The sequence below is a fragment of the Prionailurus bengalensis genome, chromosome A1 (assembly GCF_016509475.1).
Source record: "Prionailurus bengalensis isolate Pbe53 chromosome A1, Fcat_Pben_1.1_paternal_pri, whole genome shotgun sequence".
NCBI classification, from domain to species: Eukaryota; Metazoa; Chordata; class Mammalia; order Carnivora; family Felidae; genus Prionailurus; species Prionailurus bengalensis.
Genome location: NC_057343.1, coordinates 184,072,384 through 184,098,681, shown reverse-complemented (window position 1 = coordinate 184,098,681; position 26,298 = coordinate 184,072,384). Strand labels below are relative to the sequence as shown.

At 34.9% G+C, this 26,298-nt stretch overlaps 1 pseudogene; it reads left to right on the top strand.

Moving 5' to 3' along the window:
* Positions 1-1,179: 1,179 nt before the first annotated feature.
* Positions 1,180-18,695, top strand: LOC122479943 (annotated as a pseudogene).
* Positions 18,696-26,298: the final 7,603 nt, after the last annotated feature.

Below are 26,298 nucleotides of genomic sequence, written 5' to 3'. Positions count from 1 at the left end.
GGGCACAAAAGAGGAGCATTTAACTTAGTGTGGCGGGAGGGGATTATGGAAGACACTGGGCAAACCAATGACCTTTGAATCGGAACCTAAAGGATGAGTTGGGAGTTACCCTGGTAAAGGGCAGAGGGATATGCTCCATGGAAAGTTTTAACACTAGCAAAATCCTGGAAGTGAGATAAATATGAATGTAGTTGGCGATGGCTAGAGCAAGGAGTGTGTTCCATGAACCATGCAGGAAATCTCACCTAGCATCTCAGGAAATAGGAGGAGGATCATAGAATCTGAGACATCATCTGATTCAGTCTCCTTGTTACACAGATGAGAAAACGGAAGCAAATAAACTCCAGATACTGTTCCAACCTTCACACTTAATGAATGGCATATGGGGGATGAGAGTCCAAGCCTGGCATGTAATCTGAGAATCTCCAAGCCTTTACTAGAACCATTTTAATGGCATAAAGCATTACAGATGCAGCCACAACACTTACCATAATGGGACACACACAGCAAGGGTTTAATAAATAATTGATTTGGGATATAGATTGGTTGAAATAGCCCATGTTATTTTGTCAATGAATAGGGTGGAGGCAGAGCATGACACCATGAGGTTTATAATCTCAGTATAATGATAGGAATAACTAAGCCGTGTATTTGTTGGATATGAGAATATACTAATTATATAAATCTATGTCTTCACCATAGTGTATTTTCTTTAGGATTTTTTTTCCAGAAGGCATCTGGTAAGAGAATTATCATTAGTTACGTTAGTAAAATTATTCACCTGTGGTTGCTGACTGCCTCAATAGAGTATCTAGATGGATGATCATAAGATATCTAAAATGTATTTGAGATAGTTTGACTTTAATTAAAGGACTGTACCGTAATTGAAATTCAAATTGGAGAGTTCCAAAGGGTAGGTCAGCCTGCTCCAGAATAGCCAAAATAGGTATAACTAGAAGCTTATGAGACCTCCATAAGCAACACAAACCATAGTTATTAAGGTGGGAAGGACAAAGGAAAACAGGCTATACTATATAGACCCCAAATTGAAAGTCTCAGGGGCAGGTGTTCTGCCTTAAAGATATGTTTTCCTATGGTGCTACTTCACACAGAAACAACCTGAGTGAGTGGATAAGGGTATTTATTTACTTCAGGCTGCTTAATGACCTCGCAAGCAGCATGTATAGCAGCAGCAGCAGCAGCAGCAGCACCTATTTATTAGAACCTACCTATTCAATGTCAGGTACGCCAGTAGTCATGTTCCTGATTTGTCACCCTCACGACAGCTTTTCAGGATAGGTTCAGCAATCTTACATTATAGAAGAGGAAATAGAGGTCCATCGATGTTAAAAAAAAATAAAATAAAAAAAACTTTTCAAGGTCTGTTTGACTCAGAATCCAAACTTTCACAAGTGTGAGTACATACCTATATATACATCTCTCTCTGTATGCATATGCAATGTGATGTTTGAAGTATGATAATTTGATTATTATATCTATTTGGAAATATGAACAAATAGCATTTTATAATTATATGTAATTTTTCATGTTTTGCTTTTATGAAAAATGATAAGCTATAAAACCTGATTGATGCAGGTAAGACAATCAGTGTTTCCAAATCCCTCCACTCTTTCCAATGACACATAGGTTATGCAACCTCTGTTTTTAAGAAAAATATGACAATATTAATGGGACTGTAGGATATATATTTAACTGAGTCACTTGTGTGCAGAACTGTCTTCAAGTACAAAGGCTTTGGGATTAAACAAATTTGGGAAGTGATCGGTGAAATTTTACTTCAAAGATTTTCTTTTTCCTAAATAAAAGGGAGTTAAAACTTCTTTAAAAAAAATGAAAAGCAGGCTTCCTTTTAATATTTTCCAGTCAAAAGTATTCTTAGTAAACAAGGGAGACCATACATGAATCAGCTCAGTCTCAGTCGGAATTTTCTTTTAACAATAACCTGTATTTAATAAGCTGGTACCCAGAGTGCGTGCCATGCTGCTTCAAAGTGATAGCAAGACCATGAGGAAGATCAAAGAGGAATGGTCATGGGATCTGAACTGCTAGACTGAGAAAGAGAATTGTATCTGCATGCACACAGCTACTTTTTGTTATGCCTGTATAGGAAAAGGATTCACTTCATTTTCTGTAAGTGCTTAAAGATTTTAATCCAAACTTCCTTTCAGCAGTTGAGATCAAAAACTCTAGACATTGCTGGGTTATGGAAGTGAGAGACAATGTATCTACTAGAAGAGAGGTAGAATCCTACAGATTGTTCCAGGAAGCTTTAGCAGTGATGGACTTAAAATGTGATTAGAATAATTCTAAAGCACCCGACTGTGATGAATAGGTGGGGGTTGTCTGCAAATCCAATCATTCCAGTACCATTTGATGCTGACAGTCATTTCTGCATCCTCTAACCCTCCTAATGACTGGGAGCTTCGCAGATGTTTATGGAATACTGCACGCCATGCATAAAATGACTGTGTGGCAGAGAGTTTAATTTATACCATTCTTGCCACAGTCCCATCAAAGTGGCTTCAATCTCGCACATACCTAAAGTAGAAAATCGCATGTCCTGTCTTAGTGGTCGTACTGCTTCTCCAGTGCTCTTACTCTTGTTGGTCTCAGTCTTGCTATTTTTGTTGCTGGTATGAAGTAGGGAAGGTGACTTGCCCATATACCTGTTAATATCTGCTATATGCCTGTAGTTCAAAACCTTAAGGTAGGCCCCATTTCATTTGGTTAGCAAGACCATATTGAAAAAGAAACAGCTTTAAGAATATGGATGGCTAAACCTTAAGCAGTTTTTAGTCATGCCCATTTTGGTAAACAGTAATTTATCAGATTGTTATCTAACATAGTCATTTGTTGAAAATATGTCCCTGAGAAATGGAAAACTTGGTTGGTAGGGGATGCATCACTGAGAATAAGAAATAATGGGAACCAGTGACCAATGCTTGACAAGGCAGAAACTGTGTGTGGAATGGAAAGAAAGGGCTCTGTGCTCCTAACAGAAGAGGAAGGGGCAAACATGAAAAATAGAAAGGACTAATGGTAAGTTTAAATTTCTACCTAAAGTTGTGTTATTGCAAGAAAATGATTCATCACACCTGCCTTTATCTTTCCTTGAAAGTCTTAGTTTTTAGATACAGAGTTAATTTGACACATTGCAGTTAAAATATTCACCAGTTATTTATCATCATTTCTGTAGATGATTGCCTTTATAGTATCATTTCAGGAACGATACAAAAGATCTCTTAATGATTTCTTCAAGAGCTCTTCGATCTTGTCCCTGATGTCTTAAAATTTTTAACACAGCTTTTTATTTTACAACCTGAGATAATTCTTAAAATGAGCTTACCCTAAATAAAGAAGGGCACTCATTATGCTAATTAACATGTATTCATGCTAAAGTGTAAGTGACTGATAACTCTTCCATTAACAGAAACAATAAAACAGAGGCAGCAGCAGGCAGTGCCAGAAGGCGTGGGAAAATCTAGAGAAAGAACAGTAAGGACCCAGAAGATGTATTTTACTTATTTCACAATTGTGCCTAAGGCAAACTCTACTTTGAGTAGTTCATAATGTTCCTGAGTCATAATAATGGTTATGAAATTTGGAGCGATTCTCTGACAGTGCAATTTGGCTCAAAAAATCTGAAAAATAGGCTTTATGTGAAGGGAGAGAGTCATTTGAGTTGTGATATTAATACTCCCTCCCTCTTTTTTCATGAAAGACAAATGCAATTTAACATAATGAATAATCTCTTCTTACAAATGTATTTTTTCCTTATGAGTCTTCTGCCAATTTGTTGCTTCTTGCCTATGTCTAGAATAATTGTAGACACTGGATATGAGAAGGGGCTATCAGCTTGCATTTCCTTATTTAGGCAACAGCCTTCTGATAAGTAAACCCACTTGTGTGAGCAGTGAGGGGGCACTGTGTTTCCCCTGTGGGTGTGTGTTATGAACACAGCTTTAAGATTTTTTTTTTTAATCCTCCTGGAAACTGACAAAAAAAAAATAGGAAATGGAAACTCTTGAAAATCTACCTATTAGTTAAGTTCTCTGATTTGGTTGCTTTTGGCTTTTGCCAGAGTTTTCACAATGAATCCTTTTTAAGGCATATTATTCTCTCCACATCAATGATGTGTAACTTTGTTTCTTTCAGGGAATGCACCCTATCTAAGAGTGAAAAGAATGTGGAATTTTCAGCCCAACAGTTCTGTGTTCAGTATTTGGTTCTGTCCTTCCTAGTTGATTAACCTGGAGGAAGTTATTTTATCTCTGTGATCCTCAGTCTCCTCTTGAGTAAAAACAAAGCTAATGAGTCCTATGCAGTGATAATTACAAGGCATTACAGTTAAAATGCAATGGCTAATGGAAACCAGATGTGCAGAAGGAGTCTTATCCAGGTGAGGGCAAGCCATTATGTCTCACTAAGTGACATTCACCCTAGGAACTAATCTGACCTGCTTTCCTGCTGGCTCAGAATTTTGTTTTCTTGAACTTACTGGTTACCTATGGATTGACTCAAATTATCCGTCTAAACCTACGTGCCAGTAGAGCCTTAACTACATATATATGTCAACATGCCGGTATATTAATCTACAATAGGGAAAACAACTATCAAACACACCAGATGTTAGTATCAATCTAAATAGCACATTCTCTAAAAAGAAAGCCATATGTTAAAAGTGTATAATCATGTTTGCCCATTAAGTATTAAATCAGAAAAGTAGATGCCATTTATATATTTCAGATGTTTGTCTTTTGGCTCTGATAGCTTGCTTGACTCAAATCTCTGTAACACATAAGTATGTCAGGTGGGTAGCAATTCAAGGAGGTCTGTCACTGGCCACCACCTCCCTCATGGTACTGGGGTGGGGCCTGCCAATGTTTCCATGTGTCACTATGTTTGTTGTTCGTTCAAGCTCTGTGGCTGAAGCAGTCTAAATTTTCCTGGTCATAACCTTGCTCAGAACAGAGCATACTCTACATGATTCAGTTTCTCAATTGTGATAACATTCCTGTCCTGTATCCTTGAAATTTTTTCCTCAGTTCACTGGTGTCATAGGTAAGAATATTCCTGATTGTTCCATTCATGAATTTGTAAGAAATATCTGTCACATCCATTGTGTATGGATTTTAATAGCTTACTTCCCCAAAGATGATATTATATCCACTATTATTAGTGACCCTCACCATTGTCTCCACACACCAAATTTTTATATGAAGCTAAAATGCTTTGGACAGTAACTGGTAAATAGTACATGTTCGGTGATAATAGTTATCAGAAGAATTGTTATTTTCCTATGGGAGATAATAAAACAGCATTTTAATTCCCTACACTGAAATCACCACATATGGCTGATCTCCTATGCTGTGGGTAAATTGGGCAACAGTTTAACATAATCTGGTATGAAAGGTGACTAGTAATTCTGTTTATCTAAAACTTACTACTTTCCTGATCTTCCAGCAATACCTAACACCCCCTCCCTTTAAGATGCCCCTTCTAAGCCAAAACCTAAGTCTCAAAGCATCTTTGTGAATAGTAGCACGTTGACCTGTGAGTGTGTTTGCTTAGTAATATTGGCCTCTGAATCAGCACAGTGCTGCAATGAAGGTGATAACAAAGCAAACCTGGGCTAGACCTGTTGAATTACATTACTTCCTGAAAGTTGCTTAACCTCTCTGTACCTCGGTTTTGTTATCTATAAAACAGGGAAAATAAGAGTACCTCCACTAGAGGGTTCTGTGGAAATTAAATATTGCAGAGTGCTGAGCGCATATAGTTTTGGAACATAGAAAATTGTTCAACATATTAACTTCTATTGTACTATTTTTATTAGTAATTATTATTTGCAGTTGTAAAATTCTGGGTATGATTATAAGAAGGTAGGCAATACTAGAAGGGAACTAGATAGGTGTAAAGGGCACTAAAAATACCTATTGCACAAATCTGGTTAGTGTGTGGCCTGCCCCATGACCTCAGGATAAATGCTATAAAAAGTTGATGGTTTTAATAGAGCAGTTAATTGAGAGTTAATCTTTTTGTTTTGTTTTGTTTTAAGTTTATTTATTTATTTGGAGGGAGGGAGAGCAAGCAGGATAGGGGCAGAGAGAGAGAGAAGAAGAGAGAGAATCCGAGCTGGCCCCGCATTGTCAGCGTGGAGCCTGGTGCAGACTCAAGCTCACAAACCCTGAGATCATGGCCTGAGCCGAAACCAAGAGCCAGATATTTAACCGACTGAGCCACCTAGGCACCCCTAGAGTTAATCTATTGACAGTAGAAGATAAAATGGTGCTGTTTTCAAATGATGAAAGGTTAAACAAAGCTAGTCAACTCAGAGCCATATGCCAAGGAAGTTATTATACTCCAGAATCTGATCCTCTTCTTTAAAAAGTCTTACAAATTGCAAGACAGAACCATGTTAACCAAAAGGCACACTCAAAAGAAATAAGTCTCAGAATGCCATGATATTAATATACTCTGGGATCCACAATTATGAACCGAAATACTTACAACCACTATGATCAGCATTGTGTCTGTCATCAAACCACATAGGAGGTTAACTCATAGAGGGAAACTGCTGTGTTAATCCTCGAGGGCAAATCACAGTCCGTAACCAGAAACACTGGTAGTCCATTAGACAAGTGCATTCTATCTATTAAGTCATTGACTCGAATCTGATAGAATGTGTATTAGAACCACCTTGGAGCTTTTTGAAAACACATTTAGTAACCTCTGGATACAGACAACAGTTACAGAGGGATGTAACACCATACTGTAGGTATACTGACATAGGCCATCAAATAAAACAAACTTCACTGATGAGCCTTGCACAAAAATAAAGAGAGTTACACAAAAATTAAATGTCATCAGAAAAATGAATTACTTTGTGGCCATCTTGCAGAAGAGAAAATCTTGACAAGATGTCTAAAATATTGTAAGACAATGGACTACTAAAACCTAAGAAAGATGCAGGAGATGTTTACTCGTGAATGTAGCTGATGGACTGATAGCTGATCAAAGGATTCTTACTTGAAAAAGCTCACCAAATAAACATATGGGAGAAATTAATTGGAGGTGGAAGATGGGAGGAACGGCACTTAGAGGAGGACTATGACCCATATTCATTTTGTACAATTTTATTCTCTTGATCCACCTCCCCCACCACCACAGTAATATAAACAGTACTTTGGAAAACAGTGAACAGAAACTGTGCTAACGACTGGCAGCTGCTCATCTCATGCATGTTTCTGATTGTACATTGTTACTCACCATCACTGTTTACTCTGTTTACTATGAACTACAATTTTCTGATTGGGGGGGAAATTTTCCAGAAACAATACTCTTTTGGGGACTAAAGTGCATGCTGCTGTTTCCTGTTTTGCAAAGATTGGCTTAAAGTAGTAGGCTCATTTGTGAAGCAAATGTGTAAGTTTTGCTTTGGAGTAGATAGGCCAATCTGGGTAAGAGTAGTCAACATTACAGGCCAAGGTCTAGGTACAGGATATGCCCTTGTCGGCTCAACTGGAAAATAGGTCAACAGGTTTCTCATCTTAGAATTTTCCCCCATATTTCATTATAAAGCAATTTTCTTTGTTATTTTTTTTTCCTGTAAATTATATAATAGGACACAGCTGGTTGTACACCCCATATATGCTGATACAGTGTTGTATATAAATTGCTGCATAAAAACATGCCAAATGGGCAAAAAAGACAACATGAGCAAAATTATCAGATTAGATTGGCAGATGCTTATATTAAACATGTCTGTTTACATTGTGTATAAAAGGTTTTCATGGGCTTTGATTTTAGATTCAGTAGAGCATCTCTGTTTCTTTTATGAGATCTAAATTACACTAGTTATTACCGGTTTTAGAAAATGTAAGTTAAATTACAGAAATAATCATATGCTTTTGCTATTTATTTTTTCCCATTACAAATCATATCACAAATATAGTAATAATATATTCCAGGAGCCTGGCTATGACCAGTCACTCTTAACCACAGGTAGCATCACTATGATCCTAGTTGCTTTGCATTTGGGAATAAACAAAACAAAATTAAAAATAAATTTGTAATAATTTGTATCCAAGTATCACAGTTTACAAGTTACTTAAGGACAGAAAATGAAATAAAAGGGCACATTTACACTGAGGGCACATTGTTTGGCTATTAGTGTGCCATAGTTTAGTTAATTACATAGACTCAAACCAAAATTTTTAAAAACTTTTAGTAATCTGGCATAGTATATTCCAAGACAACAGGCCTATTCATATATATAAATAAAGTACACATATATTTACATATATATAATGCATACATACATATATATGTATATTTATATATATATATATATACAGATCATTTTATCTCATGCCCACATATATATATACAAATAATATATATACATACAAATATATGTGTGTATATATATACAAATAATCATATCTCAATTTAAAGTAAGTTCAACAATACAAGATCTAATTAACAAGCATATCAACATGAGGCAATGAGCAAGTATTTCTTGTGGCCTATATGGAAAGTAAGAAAGCTTTTGATGCCCATTCTAGAACCATATATTCTTAATAACATCCATTCAAATAACACCTCTGGAATTGTTCATTTATCAGATTTATAGGTTTATCAGATTTATAGGGGCCTAGACAGAACTTACTATTGCAAGACCAAGGTCTCAAAAAGACTCTAGAACCCTGTTTGGTGTATAAAAATATATAGGTGAGAAAGCATGAATAATTACAGGAATATGCTAAAATATTTACATTGATTTCTTATTTAATCTGTAGAGACTAAAAGAAAGTTCATATGCAGATGACTAGATATTCAAACCATTCTGTCTTTTGGTAATAAGAAATAGGAATCCTAACCTGGGGTGCCTGGGTGGCTCAGTCAGATAAGTGTCCAACTCTTGATTTCAGCTCAAGTCTTGATCTCATAGTTTGTGAGATCAAACCCCATATTGGGCTCTGTGCCAATAGCATGGAGCCTGATGGTGATTCTCTCTCTCCCTCTCTCTCTCTCTCTGATCCTCCCTTACTCTCATGTGGCTCTCTCTGAATGAATGAATGAATGAATGAATGAATGAATGAATAAATAATCCTCTCTCTAGAGGTTTACCTATATCATTTACACCATTGATTTTTAGGAAAATTGTCTTGAAGTGTAATATACTTACTGAAAAGTTGTATACCATATTTATCATCTCAATGACTTTTTAAAAAGAGGACACAGGTGCCTGGGTGAGTCAGTCAGTTAGGCTTCCGACTTCGGTTCAGGTCATGATCTCTCAGTCCATGGGTTTGAGCCCCGCGTCGGGCTCTGTACTGACAGCTCAGAGCCTGGAGCCTGCTTCACATTCTGTGTATTCCTCTCTCTCTGCCCCTTCCCTTCTCACTCTCTGTCTCTCTCAAAAATAAATAAACGTTAAAAAAAAAATGAAAAGAGGACACATCTGTGTAACTTCAGTCCTGATGGAGAAATGGAATATTACCATAAGCCCAGAAATCTACCTGTGTTCCCTATCAGTCCTATGAATCTCACCCTGTTAATAACCACTTTCCTGAGTTATTTCAACATTGGTTTGCTTCATATGCTTTCCAAGATAAAGAAATGATTATAGTGAGTACTCTTTTTTGTTTTTTTTTTAATTTAACAGTATGTTTTTGAAATTCATCCAGGTTATAGAGTAAAACAAATTGATTTCATTCCATTTGTTTATAGAATACCATTAGATAATTATGCCATAATTGATTCATTCTATTGTTTAAAAGTATTGTAAATTACACTGCTATGGACATCTTTTCATATGTCTTATGGTGCTTAAATATACACCTTTCTGTTTGGTATATACCTAAGTATGGAATTGTAAGGAGATGGAATTTACAACAATTGACTTTTACCAATTAACATTCACACCAGCAAAGTATTAGGATTCCAGTTAAACCATATTTTTACCCACACTTGATATTGTCAAGCTTATATTTTAGCCATTCCAGCAAATCTGTTCCCATTAAAATTTTAATTTATCTCTTTCTGATGATTAACTGTACCGAGAGTCTTTTTTTGTTGTTGGCTATATTTCGTTCCTGTCTTTTCACTCTGTTAATAGCTACTTTTCTTTTTTTTTTCCCCGAGAAAGAGAGGCATGATGAATTGAAGTTTCTAATGTTAATGAAATACAATTTTTCAGTCTTTCCTTTATGGTCAGTGACTTAGGATCCAGATAAAGAAATACCTTTTCATGCCACAGTTAGAAATTAGTTACTTTTGTGATCTTCTAAAAAAATTATCATTTTAGATTCATATGCAAGTCTAAAAACTATCTGTAATTTATTTTTATGTATAATTTAAAATAAAAAAGATTCATTTTTATATTTGTTTTGGACTGACCCAGCACAACTGATGGAAAAGACCATCCTTTTCCCATTTTAGTAGTAAAAGGTCTAAAAAATTATTATTTTTTCCTATTCATTTATAAGAACAACACTTTATTAATTACTGTGGCTTTGTAGTATGGCAAAGTTTGATGTCTGATTGCATAAGTTGTTGAGTTTGTTCATATTCAAAATTATCTTAGCTAATGCTCAATTTGTTTTAATGCTTTAAGTTTTTCATTGGTGTTTTGTAGAAAGTTATGTTGAGGTTTTCCACATCTCTTGGAGATTTTTAAAAAAGATGTTTGATGTTTTATGCTCTTAGTGTAAACATTTAAATATACATATAGATTTATATATATATATATATATATATATATATATATATATATATATATGTAGAGAGAGAGAGAGAGATTTTTTAAATGTTTATTTTAGAGACAGAAACAGAGCATGAACAGAGGAAGGGCAGAGAGAGAGGCAGACACAGAATCTGAAACAGGCTCCAGGCTCTGAGCTGTCAGCACAGAGCCCAATGCGGGGCTTGAACCATGAACTGTGAGATCATGACCTGAGCCGAAGTCAGACGCCTAACTGACTGAGCCACCCAGGTGCCCCTAAAAATCTTTATATTTTTAGAGAAATTTTAGGTTCATTGCAGAAGTGAGTGGAAGACACAGATTTTTCATATATCCTCTATCCCCACACATGTATAGTCCTCCACATTATGAACATTTCCAGCAACAGAGTGGTATATTGGTTGTAATTGATCAGCCTACATTGACAGATTATTCTCACCCAAAGGCCATAGTTTATATTATGGTTCACACTTGACTCTGTACATTCTGCTGGTTTGGGCAAGTGTATAATGACATGTATCCACCACTATAGTATCATACAGAGTATTTTAACTGCCCTAAAATTCCTCTGTGCTCTGCCATAAGTGTTAAGTTTTCAATTTTGGTTGTGTGTTGCTTGTATATGGAAATATATTTGATTTTTGTATCCTGACATTCTCCTTTGCAAACTACCTAAATTTACTTACTAATAATTGGATTCCTTTAGATTTTTTATGCACATAATTATTTTTTCAGAATAATGACAGTATTCTTTCGTTCAAGTCCTTACATTTTGATTTCTCCTTCTTATTATTAAACTGATAATTCCAGTACAATGTTGAATGGAAGTGGTGCATCCAGTATTTTAAAAATTCATTTCTGAAGACAGTGTGTGGAAAAAAAATAGAGGTTCTTGAGTATGATGTTTTCCTCCAGGGAGGACTTAGTTTTCTTCTGGCAGGCAATTAGAGAAAAGGCAATCAGAGTTTGAGATGGTCTAAGTCTGTGCTTCAGTCTTTTGAGGTCTAAACTATTTCCACTTTGCACATATATTTCAAGCACAGCCCTCAGGGCTCTCAACTGAAAGCCTAGAAGGAGGATGTTTGGCAGATTTCCTCCTTTTTGGCATTTTCAAACTCCAGTTTTTGTGGCCACAGGAAAGAGAGAGTACCAAAAGTGCTGTTATGTTTCCTTCCTTCTTAGATGCAGTTTTCTCATTGGATTCTTAATCTCTTCCCCACTGACTTGGAAATTGACAAATAGCTTGAGGGGAAAAATAATGCTAAACTCTGCAATCCTTTATTGCTCTGGGATCTTGGCCCCTCAAGACATGGCCTCCTTGGTAAACTTGAAATGCAGTTTTATACCTGTATCCCTGTCAGATCACAGAAAGTCCTAAACTGAAGGCACCGTCCCTCATCCCAGACAGCTTAAGGCTCAGCAAATAGCTCAATACAAAAACTGACAACGTTTGCTCATCTTGGAGCTTTTTCTTTTATTCGGAAAACTTGGTTCCTCAAGTCCTGGTTGCCTTGGATGTTCCCATGTTCTCAACAGCTTCTGTTAGCTCTTTTGTTTGGGGTTTGATTGTTGTTTTTTTTTAATTTGATGGAGCTTCTGAGATTGATCTAAGTTGAAAGATTTGGCTGATGCTACTGTACACTATATGGAAACATGTGTGTATGTGTTTAATGATATGCAAATATACAGTATGTGAAAATTAGATAATAAGGAAAATAATTCTAAAATTTAATATGTATATAAGTAATTATAAAATTATAATATATAAATGCCTATTACCATTGATTTCTTTTTTCCAGTATTTTATTTTTTTTAATAAATTTTTTTAACGTTTATTTATTTTTAAGACAGAGACAGACAGAGCATGAACAGGGGAGGGTCAGAGAGAGAGGGAGACACAGAATCCAAAGCAGGGTCCAGGCTCCGAGCTATCAGCACAGAGCCCGACGCAGGGCTCGAACTCACAGACCGTGAGATCATGACCTGAGCTGAAGTCAGACGCTTAACCTACTAAGCCACCCAGGTACCCCTCCGATATTTTATTAAGAAGTACTCAAACACATAACAAAGTTGGAGAAATTGACAGAGAATCTGTATGCCCACCTCCCAACTTAATATGATGGAAGTATAGTTGACATACAATATTATATTAGTATCACGTGTACAGCATATTGATTCAACATTTATATATGTTATGAAATGATCACTGCTGTAAGTCTACTTATTGCCACCATACAAAGTTACTACAATATTATTAACTATATTTCCTATGTCGTCCTTTACATCCATCGGGCTTATTTATTTTATAACTGGAAGTTTGTACCTTTCAATTCCCTTAACCTATCTCGCCCATCCCCTGACCCCATCTCTTCTGGCAACCAACATTTCTGTGTTTCATTTTGCTTGTTGGTTGGTTTGTTTTTTAAATTCCACATGTAAGTGAAATCATACAGTGCTTGTCTTTCTCGGACCTATTTCATACAGCATTATACTTAGGTCCATCTGTGTTGTCACAAATGGCGAGATTTCATTCTTGTGGCACCCATTCATTTTATGGCTGAGTCACACACACACACACACACACACACACACACACACACACACACCATCTTCTCAAACTTTACCATTAATATTTAACTATAATCTTTAAGAAAAAAACATCAACACATTTGTACCTATGCATCCATATCTCCGTCCCTCTATTAGTTCATCCTATTTTGGGTGAATTTCACACTAAACTTCAGACATCAATATACTATGTACTAAATTGTTCAGCTGGCACATCATTAGAGTCCAAGATTTGTGTGCAGTGTGTATTTTTTTAATTAAAATTTACATGCAATAAAACAAGTATTGATGTCTCATAAGTATAGATTCACTGAGTTTTGCTAAGTACAAATTAACTCTGTAACCCAAACCCCTCTCAAAGATTCAATAGAACGTTTGCATCCGTCAGTCTAGAAAGTGTCCTTATGTTTGATTTCTGTCAATTTCCATTTACACCCTCCAGAGACAAATATTGTTCGGGTTTATTTTTTCAATGAAGAACATTTTTTCTTGTTCTGGAGTTTCATATAAATTGAAGCATATATTATGTACTTTTATCTCATTTTAAATACATTAAAATGTATAATGTGTGTATATATGAATACCTATATCTAAATGTCCAAGTTGCTTGGTCTGTCTTCTTTTTATTGCTGGATAGTATTCTACTGTATAAATATTCAATAGGTTTCTTATAAACTTTTCAGTTGATGTATACCTAGGACATTTATAATACTTGGCTGTCAGGGATCAACTATTTTGGACATTATTATAAAATTCATTTATGTACATACATAACATTTTTATTTGTCTTGGTTAAAACTAAAGATATTATTTAACATTTCTATTAACAAAACACTAGAGTTTTAGTTGTTGCACGTTCATGGCACATTTGTTGTATGTTACCTTTCAGTTTTAGCCATTCTAGTAGGTATGAAGTTTTAGCTCTTTGTGATTGATATGTGCATTTCTCTAATGAATAACAACATTGAAATTTTTTTTCCTGTGCCTGTGGGCCATTCCTATATCTCCCTTTCTGAAAGGTCTGTTAAAATATTTTGCTTATTTTAGGGAAGGAGGTTTCTTTTTTATTATTGTGTTATAAGTGTTTATATATATATATATATATATGTATATATATATATATATATAATTTCTCCAAGTTTGTAGCTTATTAACTTTATTAACAATGTCTTTAGAGAAAGTACAGCTTATTTAGTTTGGTACAGTCTAACTTCTTCTTTCCTATTAAATTTCTTGCCTTCTATTATCCATATAAAAACATTTGCCTACTCCAAATGATGAAGATATTTGTCTATGGTTTCTTGTAAAGGTTTACAGTTTACACTTTGTAATAAGATCACTGATGAATCCTGAATTATTTTTGTGTACTGTAGGAGATAATGATATTTCTTTATTATGTCAGTATTCAGTTTTTCCAGAACTATTTTTTGGAAGGAGTTTCTTTTCTGAAATGGAATGATTTAGTACCTTTCTTTAAAAAAATGACCATTTGTGTGCAACAATTTCTGGACTTTTTTTTTTCCATTTATCTATTCAGCAGTATTTATTTCAGTATCATACTGTGTTGATTACTGTAGCTTTATTTTTAGTCTTGATGTCAAGTAGTGGAAGTCTTTCCACATTATTCGTTTATTTGAAGATTGTTTTAGATATTTTAGTCATTTGCAATGTCATATGAATTTAAGAATTAGCATGACAAGTTTTACAAAATAGGCTTTTGGGATCATGATTGAGATTGTTCTCATGGATCAATTTGGGGAAAAATACATGTCAACAATGTTGAGTTTTAAAACCCATGAATACAGTACACTGTCCCATTCATTTAGATTCTTCTTTATTTTCTCCCAGCAATGCTTTTTAATTTTCTGGGAAGAGATCTGTTAATTTATATTTAACCTAAATGTTTTACAATTTTTGGAAACTATTGTAAGATAAATCTTTAAACTTTAATTTACAAGTTATCTCTTGCTGGCATATTAGAAGACAATTGACTTTTTTAACCTTGGATCCTAAGATATTAATTTTAACAGTTGTTTTGTCAATACTTTAGGATTTTCTTTGTAAATGCTTAATTCATCAGCAAATAAAAACAGTTTGTTTCATTCTTTGAAATCTTGATAACTTTTATGTTAGTGCATTATATTTAGAGCTAAGATATCCAGGACAATGTTGTAAGAACTAGTGAGAGTGGGCATCCTTGCCCTTGACCCTGATTGCAGGGGTGTTGGCTGTAGTTCTAAAGAAACAAATAGATGCTCTTTATCACATTGAGGAAGTTTTCTTCTATTAATAGTGGGTTAAGAGGTGTTGGTTGTTGTTGTTGTTAATCATAAATGTTGTTGTTAATCATAAATCTGAATTTTATCAATATATTTTATTTACCTATTGTGTTTTTAGTGCTTCATTCTGTTATATGGTAAATTACATTATTTTTCGATACTGAAGCCGGTTTGGCCTTCCTGATAAACTCTACTAGATCTTGCTGTATTATCCTAGTATATATTTCTTGGTTTGACTTTCTAATAATGTGAAATAACTTGATCTATTTTCATGAAAGACGGAGGGCTGTAATTGTCTTATTTTGTACTATTTTTGACAGATTTCGGTATTAAAATTACACTCTCCTCATAAATATGGTTGGGAAGTGTTCTTTCTCAAGTTTCAATAAGAGTTTGTATAAAATAGATTTTATTTTTACCTTAAAATTTGGGCAGAATTCAATTCTGCACCTGGAATTTTCTTTGTGGATCTTTTAAAAAATACCTGCTGTAACAAATCCCATTTTTTTGTACTAAGCGATCTATCTTTTCCATTTAAATTTGTCTTATTTTTGTAATTTTTAAGGGATTATTTTCACATTATCTAGATTGTCAAATTTGTGGTAATGAAATTATTCATAATTATTTCATCTATTTGATGTCTTTTGTCTATAATTTTACTAATGATAACATTTCTTTCATTCCTGATACTGATAATTGTGTGTTCTCTCACTCACTCACACTCTTTTATCCCCTTGATTAGTCTGGCTGAACTAATTAGTTGTGTTGTGATTCTTTTCAAAATTCTTTGCAAAAAATTACTTGTGGCATATAAAATTTTCTTTCTTTAGCTTATATCTTTATTATCTCTTTCTGTTGGCTTCTTGTAGTTTGCATTTCTTTATTTTTTACTAAATACTTAAAGTAAAACCATAGGTCATCATTTTAAAATATTTCTTATTTTCTAAAGTAAACTTAAATGCTATAAATTTTCCTCAAAGCACTGCTTTACTGGCATCCTAAATTTTTATATGCTTTTATTATAAATAACAAAATATTTTCAGTTTAAAATACTTTATTTTTCATTATTATTTTTTATTATTTGACCCTTGATATTTAAGGAATGTGTTGTTTAGGGACACCCAGGTGGCTCAGTCAGTTAAGCAACTGGCTTTGGCTCAAGTCATGATCTCGTAGTCCATGGGTTAAAGCCCCATGTCAGGCTCTGTGCTGACAGCTCAGAGCCTGGAGCCTGCTTCACATTCTGCATCTACCTCTCTCTGCCCCTCCCCTGCTCATGCACTGTCTGTCTCTCTCTCTCTCAAAAATAAACATTAAAATTAAAATTAAAAAAAAAGTGTGTTGCTTAATATAGAAATAGTTGAGCATTCTTAAATATGCTGGTTTTTTTTTAATTTAATTCCTTTGTAGTAGCAACATACTCTATATAGATGCAATTTTTAAAACTTAAGTTTCTTGTATGAGACAACAGATTTGACTATTTAGAGAATACACTACATACAATTAAGAAATGTATTTTCTGCAGTTGGTGTATTTTATAAGTTGAAAAAAATATTAGCTGAATATGGTTGCTAGTACTATTGAAATCATCTCCATTTTTACTGTTTTTTTGTTTGTTTTGTTTTGTTTTTATATTCTATTTAGTGCTGAGAATTCTGTTTAAATCTCTGGCTATACGTTTGGTATTATCTTTTCCTATTTTTAATTCAGTTAATTTGTATCTCACATATGTTGAATTTCCATCACTAGATGTGCCCATACTTAAAATTATTATATCATCTTCATGAATTAAATCTTTTATCATTTTTAAATGTCTTTTCTATAGTAATATTTTTTGTCTTGAATTTTTTTTCCTGCTCTTAATTTAGCCATTTAGTCTACTTGCTTACTCTTTGCATGATGTCTATTACCGTCTATTTGCTTTTAACCTGTCTTTTTATTTGTTATATTCGTAGATTTGTATTACATATGCATTATTTATAATGTACAACATACATTATATTATTGAGTCTTTCTTGTGTGTGTATTTTGACAATTTCTGACTTTTACTGACAGCATTTAGTTCATTAACATTTTATATAATTTTGTCATGATTGTTCTTTACTTTGTCCCTCTGATCTTTGATTGTTCCTCCTTTCTGCTTTTTAAAAGTATTAAAGTATATTTTAAGGAAAAAAGTGGCAGCCCTCACACCATGGGGTTTGCTTTGTTTATCCAGAGCTTTAGTGTGGTGGTCTTGGCAGCCAGTCCTGGTGATTCAGTCCACAGTTGTAGTTCCAGTGAGGGTTAAGAAACATTTCACACCTCCTACTTATGAACCCAAATACAAATCAGAAATGGAGTTTATAAAACATGCCCGGAAAGCAGGACTGATCACTCCTCCAGAATGTTTGGAGCATCCCCTACGCTTGGCCTGTACGGCTGGTATCTTTGACATCGTTGTTCCTTCAGAGGGTGATACTTGTCCTCTTTCAAAGGAACGATTGGCACAGAGAAGTGAGAGATTGAAGAAGAGATTGGCATCAAAATTCTCAATATGGAGGATTAGAGAACGTAATCCTAATCCTGAAAAAGCTAAGGATATCTTTACTGAAGCTCACCTTTGTCTAAATAACTCAGACCATGACTGGCTTCACACCTTGGTGACTGAAAAAAAAAATTTTTTTTTCCGGACATGGTCTGGGACATCAAATATATGACTATCTGCTGGAGCTTCATAGGATCTTTAGATCCACGCCTGGTGGTTCAACTTCACTCTTCAAGTCTATTGCACCAGAGCAACATGTATGGCCAGCTCATCATCTGCATGCACACCCAGCATACTCTGGCCATTTATGAACATTTTGGTAGGTTGATGTATGGACAGGAAGATGTGCTCAGGGATATCCTGGAGTATGTTGGGTTTGAAAAGCCCCTGATAAAGCCCTATGGAGCTGGAGAATGCATGGCAAGATCATCCCCCATGGGTACCCCCTAAGCAGCCTGCCCTTAAGGCAGTGATGATCCCTGGGCCTCAGCTAAAACCCTGGGAAGACTAGGAAGTGCCACAAGGAGAGGCCCATAAGCTTCAGTTATCCTGATGGCAAAAATGACTCTAGGGGTGACACATGGACAATGACGCAGCTGGAAGCTGTGAAGCTCTGAAGTCAGTCATCTCTCCATGATGTCAGAAAGATCTACCTTTGTCCAGTCCTGTCCTGCTTAGGTGTTTTTAGCTGTCTGCTTGGCAACCACAGCTGATGGCTGGGCCCACATGGGTGGCTGATAGGCACAGCCATGAACCAATTTTTCTTCTTCCTTTTGAAATTGTATGTCTGACTTCTGAGTCTCAAGCAAAGTATGATGCAGATACTTTTTTTATCCTGCAGCAGAGACTGTTAGGAGAAAACTGGCAGAATTCTCTTTTTAATTAAAAGCCAGGGATAAGGGGTTTACATAAAACACTATTAGGGTATTGGACAAACTGTGGTGGGCTCTGTACCTTTCCTGGGGTTTAGGTTGGAAGTAGATCAGCCTTCAGATGGCAGAAGTGGAAGATAGACTGAACTGTGAGTGATGTGACTTCCAGGAAATCCCGACTTGGGAAAAATAATTAGTGTTCATTGAAGAGGGTCCTTTCTTGTTTACTGACTCACGTGATCAGCATTTATATCTCATAGAATATAAATTCAAAGAAATCCTTTATCTTTCAAAAAGATTTAAAAAATAAAATTATTTATTTAAGTATATGTTAAGAATTCTATGTTAATATTTCGTTATATATTTTGCATTGTCTCATGTGGTTGCTCTTGGGATTGCAGTGTACCTCCTTTCATAGTCGGTATGGACTTAATATTGTTTCATATAAAATAAGGTAATAGTACAGCTTTATAAGTCTAACTCCATTTCCTCCATGTTATAGTTGTTGTATGTATAGTATCTATATCTATATAAAAAAGCATATATATAAATGTTTATTTTGAGAGGGGAGCATGTGCACACAGGCATAAGAGCAGGGGCAGAGAGAGGGAGAGAAGGAGTGAGTCAGCACGGAGCCTGATGTGGGGCTCGAACTTATGAACTGTGAGATCATGACCTGAGCCAAAGTCGGGTGCTTAACCAACTGAGCCACCCAGATGCCCCTATACTTTCTTTTAAAGCAATTAATAGGGGAAAAAAAGTTTGTTTTGTTTTTTAACATTTGCCCAGATATTTACTATCTTTTGATCCTTTGTTCTTTCCTAAGGATCTATGTATCCATCTGTTAACTTTTTTTTTAAGGGGATTTATTTATTTTGAGAGAAGGAGAGAGAGTGAGTAAGAGGGGCAGGGAGGGAGACAGTATCCCAAGCAAGCCCTACAGTCAGTGCATAGCCCAATGCAGTACATGAACCATGAGATCATGACCTGAGCAGAAACCAAGAGTCAGATGCTTAAATGATTGAGCCACCCAGTGACCCTCTATCCATCTGTGTTCAACTTCTGTTAGCCAGAAAAACTCTTTGTCTTTCTTGTATTTGATATCTGCTGGCAATGAGTTCTGACAGCTTTTCTCTTTTCTGATCTGAAAATGTATTTATTTATTATTCTTGATATGTGTGTTGGCTTAATATAGATGTCTAGATGGACAGATTTTTTCCTTTTAATATTTTACATTTGTTTCACTGTCTTCTGATATCCACATTTTCTGATGAGAAGTTAGCAAAAATTCAAATTGTTTCCTAAAATTAAGATGTTATTTTCTCTAGCTGCTTTTAAGACTTTGTTTCTCTTTGGTTTTCAGCATTTTGATTTTGATGCATTTACAGTTTTTTTTAAATTCCCATTTCTGCTTATAGTTTAAGGAGCTTCTCAAATCTATAAATTTATAACTTTCACTGATTAAAATATTTTTTTCTACTCAGTTCTATCCTGTTTTTCTGAGATTACAATTACACATATTTTAAACCTTTTAAAACTTCAGGTCTTAGTTGATTTTTTCCCCAATGATTTTTCTCTCTGTACTTCAAATTGAATAATTACCATCAATCTACACATTCATTGACTTTTTCTTTATTTCCTCTACTAGGCTGTTAAGCACATCCAGTAATGTTTAAATTTCAGTTGTTTCAGAATTTCCATTTTGTTATCTATCAGTTTTATTTCTTTTTTTAATGTTTATTATTGAGAGGGACAGAGTGTGAGTGGGGGAGGGGCAGAGAGAGATGGAGATAGAGAATCTGAAGCAGGCTCTAGGTCTGACCTGTCAGCACCAGACTCCAGTGCAGGACTCAAAACCACAAACCTCAAGATTATAATCTGAGCTCAAGCCTCATCATTTTTGTTTCTTTGCTGAAAATATTCTAACATTCGTTCTTTGCAGACATGTTATTTTTTACATTTTATAGTATAGTTATGGCTCTTTTATTTGGAACATTGTCTTGTCTCATGTGGCTTTTTGTTTGAGAATTGTAAATGTCTTCCTGGTACTTCATATGCCATGAAATTTTGAATTGTACTCTAGAGGGACTCCTGGGTACTCAGTTGGTTAAGTGTCCGACTCTTACTTTCAGCTCAGGTCATGATCTCACGGTTTCATGGGTTCAAGCCCCGCATTGGGTTCTGTGCTGGCGGCATGGAGCCTGCTTGGGAATCTCTCTCCTTCTTTTCCTCTTCCCCTCTCTCTCCCTCCCTGCCTCCCTCCCTTTCTCATGCTGTCATTGTCTCTATCAAACACAGATAAATAAAACCCCTAAAAATTATATGAATTGTACTCAAGATATTTTCACTGTGATTTTTGATGATTTTGGATTCTTTTTTTTTAAATGTTGATTTTCGTTTGGTTAGTAGGATGTTTTCTGGCCATCCAGAATCAGAATCTCTATTATTAGGTTTTAGTACTTAATTCTATAAGCATAATGTAAACATAAGTATATATGGGCATTTCTAACATACTCTGCTTTGTTAAAAACATAACTGAATTTCTTATTGACCTGAATTTCTTTAAGAAATAAAAATTAATAACCTTTTGGCTAGATTGTTACTTGGAGCTTATACCCATAATGAAACTAATTTGTAATTTTTTTCCTTACTTAGTACTAATTTAACCAGCTGATATGAGAAATTATTTTTGTGTCTACTTGTTGAAATTACTTAGTATCACTTAATCGTGCATCTGAACATCAGCCAGTGGGACAGCCACATTGTTCAGGGCACTAATGTAAATGTAAGGCTAAATTATGCCTATAAACCTTCCCCAAGGAACCTTAAAACTAGAGAGAATAAATGAAAGATATAATATATAAACACCTATCATTTCCCATGTTATAATGGCAGGAGAAATAGATACATCAAATGTTAGAAAGGTTAGATAAAAGGAACATCATAATCAAGAAAAGTTTTAGTACATAATGTTTCATTAGAGTTGACTCTTGACGAGTATTTACTATTTTACACAAAGTATAGTAATGTTGAATACATTTAAGAAAGAATTGGTGTTGACTGATAGGTAGAGAAACATGTAGAATATTCAAGGAAGAGAAATTAAATATATTTTTTAGAGCTTAAATTTTGGTATGAAGGTAGTAAATGCTGGAAGTGTCTGTAAAGGACCCAAATTACAGGATCATTGTACACTTGGATAGTCTATATATTAATATCTGTGATTTAGGAATATTGCCTAGTCTACAAAATTCCAAGTGATTGGAGCAGCAAGTTGAAAGAAAAAAGAAAAGTTAGGAGGCAGTTGAAATAATTGTAACATTAAGAAACCAAGGTTGAGGGTTTCCACTAGAAGACTACTTTGGGAATAAAAAGGAAGGAAGAGTGCTGAAGTATGTCAGCAGCGGCTAGAGAATTTCATAACTGAATAGGCTGATACTTAGGGAGCAAGAGGATAATACTGTAAGAAATGCCTTAGTTTGAAAGGAAAAAAAAAACAGTATGAGTTGAGTTTAACAAGTGTTGAATATGAAATAATAGGAAAACATAATGAGTAAATAGTTGAAAATAAAAAAAATGGAGCTGAGAATAAGTATCATGGCTGGAGGGTGCCTCGGTGGCTTAGTCACTTAAGCGTGTGACTTCAGCTCAGGTCATGATCTCGCAGTTTGTGGGTTCCAGTGCTGCGTTGGGCTCTATGCTAACAGCTCAGAGCCTGGAGCCTGCTTCAGATTTTGTGCCACCCCCCTTCCCCAGTCTCTCTCTGCCCCTTCCCCACTCATGCTCTGTCTCCATCTCTCTCTCAAAAATGAATAAACATTAAAAAAAAATCTTTAAAAGTATCATGGCTGGAAATACCTATTTAGAATCACCTGGTTAATTATAATTAATAATAATTAGAGCTAATATAAAAATACTGTAGGCCAGGCACTCTGCCAAGTGATTTTCCCAAATAACCTCATTTACTCATCAGAAAAATCTATGTATATACTATTTTTTCCCATATTATACATAAAGAATCTTAGTTTCAGATGAGTTTCTTTTTCCAAGGTCACACAAATAATCAGTGGCAGATCTAAGATTTAATCTCAGGAAGTCCAACTTCTTTTATTAACATCTGTTCTCTATTGAGCCAGAAATCAAACTTGATGTTATGATCCTTTGAAATTGTTGAGGGATGTGGAGTAAGGAAATAAATAAGGAGGACAACAAAGACATGAATTTGGAGAGGCATGTAGCAAGGATTTAAGGAATGGAAATTAGCTGTAAACAGCAGGATGAGATTTAGCATAATCCAAATCATGGTGGCATGAACCTGCATGGACTTAATTTGAGGGGAGGGGCATTATTCTCTGCCCAGGTTTTCCTCAGGCACATATGCTAACTATTTTATCTGCTTCTTCATCCTGGCCTTGTCCTCAAAGTTCTTCACTGTCACCCTACTTTTGATGACCTCTTGGGCTTGTCCTTTCTATGGTCACACCTTCCACTACAACAAAAATGCTGCTCTCCTTCCCAGATCTTTCATGCATCACATACAACATAACCAAGGATAGACTATCACTTTAAATAAAATTTTAGAGAAATAATTAAGAGGAAGGTGCACTTCAGGAACTAGGTTTAGGTCTATGACAGGTTCCCTTATTCCACCAGTTATGAGCATTGTTCCTGAACTGCTTCTTCATGGCCAGGGACAGCTCTTCCCCACCAATAAAATTTACCAGGGACCTCTGTTTCTCTGCAACTGGACTGAATTGATTCTCGTCATTAAAGAAAAGTGATGCTTTGGGTTTTTTATTGGTTTGGTTTTGGGTTTACTTTTTGTTGTTGGTTCACTGTTCACTCAAATGATATGCATCTTTCCTTGTAGAATTCTTAAGCATAGTCCCAGGATTAATTTACTCAACAATAAAGTTTGGATATTTTATCCTTTCTCTTACTGTGAGAATAGAAAACTCTGCAGAAAGAACTAGACACTAACTAAGCAGTTAAATAATCAGGATAATGTACCCCTTCACTTTCTTTCAAATGCTGAACCTATTGAAAAGAGAGAGACTCACAAAAACAGACAAGCACCAACTGTGTTGGTTTAATTCCAAATAAGTGATTAAGTGATAACCAGGGAAGTGCCTAAAACCAACTCTATGGAAGAACCCATACTGAATTTGGAAAATCATTTTATATTTTACTTATTTTATTTTATTTTATTTTATTTTATTTTATTTTATTTTATTTTATTTTATTTTATTTTTAACAAATGTCCTTCTTGTCACTTATTGTATATACTTTACAATAAATATCAGTTATCGGTGGTATCATAAAGAAGTGACATAAAGAATGAATTCATTTATGAATGAAGCGATCAAGAAGGACTATCTCCTGACTCTGGCTATCTTCATGACCATGTTTGGTTTTTGCCAAAGTGGTTTCTAACTATTGGTTGCTAAATATAACCTTGGAGCTTCAGGAATTTTTGAAAGGAAATGTCAGATAATTAATGCCAAGTCCCGGATATTAACTAGCTAGATCTGAAGAACAGGGACCTTTTCTTATAATAGTCATCAGATACAATAGGTGGCATTTTAAATATTTAATAAAATATGAATAATAAATAACACTGTAAATAAAAGGTCAGGAGCTGGCCTAACACTAGGGAACTCTAGCACTCGAGGGGACCAAACACTGGAGTATTTATTTGAGGCAACTGCCCTCTGTGTTCTCCAAGGGATGGTCTGACTGACCCAAAGGTCTTTTCCATTTTGGGTTAATATAGTTTTATGAAAAATATACTTCTAAGATGTTTGTACTCAGGAAACACTCAAGAGGCCCCCAGTCTTTATTAAATGAGAAAAATATTAAATTGTTTAATCTCCAGGGTCATATTTATGTTTACATTTCAAACTAAAATATACAGGTCTCAAGCTGTGCTGCATCTAGTACTTTGATTTTGTTTGTTGGCTGGGTGAAATATTGTATCATTTACATCTTTTCAATAGAGGAGACTGACTTGTTTAGTCCCTCTAGTATTTACTATTCTAGTCTCAGATTGAAGTAACCCTAGATGAAATGAACTCAGGAAAGAAAGGGGTGAGCAGAATTTATATAACACAGTAGCCAAGAAAGCTACTGGAAACATAAATGGCTCTAATGTTGAGGTTGAAAAATTAACGCCCATTAACTTGCTGATAATTACCAGAGAGTCCAAATTTAAGAGTTGATTCTGTATTCCTTTTTCCCACAATTGATGTGGTTTTGCTTCCATTGCTTGTTTGGCACAGTTGCCAGGTATAAAACAAACCCTAGACTACCAAGGAAAAAATTTTCTTTTTAGCTTTCTGCTCACTTCATGTCGAAATTTCTCATTGTGGGTTCATTTCACCTTTGGGCTTTGCTCACCTATTATGTGCAATAAAATGTATGTAGGTTTTGCTTAACAACTGATTTATTTCTTAAATGTTGGAGCAAGACATGAAGCTGCACTTAGGCTCTGTAGCAAAACAGAATCCTCACTGCATTGCACAGACTGTGGAAAATAGTTTACTTAGCACAAGATGGCTAGCAATTAATGCCCAATCAGGGAACTTCTAATGAATTTTACCCACCCATCTTAAACTAAGCTCAATTAAATGCCAAATGTGTTATTAAAACCAGTATCTTCTATAAACCTCATACACCGAATACTCAGGTTTCATGTCAACTTAGTAAAGAAGACTGAGAGTTGAGCTATATACTTGGTGTAAATAAAATATACAACAAAGAAGTTGAAAAACCCAGATATTTTTTTTTCTTTTCTTTGACTTTACTTTTATCTATTATTTATTCTGAATTGTATTTTATAGCAAAATGTTTGAGGAATCTGAAGCACAAACAACATATGGGAGACTAAATATTTTGTAGGCTTAATGATGTCTTAGTATTTTGCTTCGTATGAAATTCTAATCACCGGATATGTTTATCACTGCAGATGGGATATGCAGGCTCCTCATACCTCAAGGGATTACAGAATCCAAACATCTGTAACAGGGGAAGAAAAAAAATCCACCACAATGTACAAAATTTAAAAGAATGAATTAATGAGAATAATGAATGAAAATAAAAGTTTATTATTAACACCATCTTGTATTTATAATTACCAATGAGCTCTGTGTGCCTTGGAGACCTTGAGTCTATCCTTTAAATATATAATGAGATATTAAAACACAATCTAGATATAAGGAAATAGGCAATAATCTTCATTCCACTTTTAGTTGGGTGGTTTGGAGCTAAGATGAAGACTTGCCATAA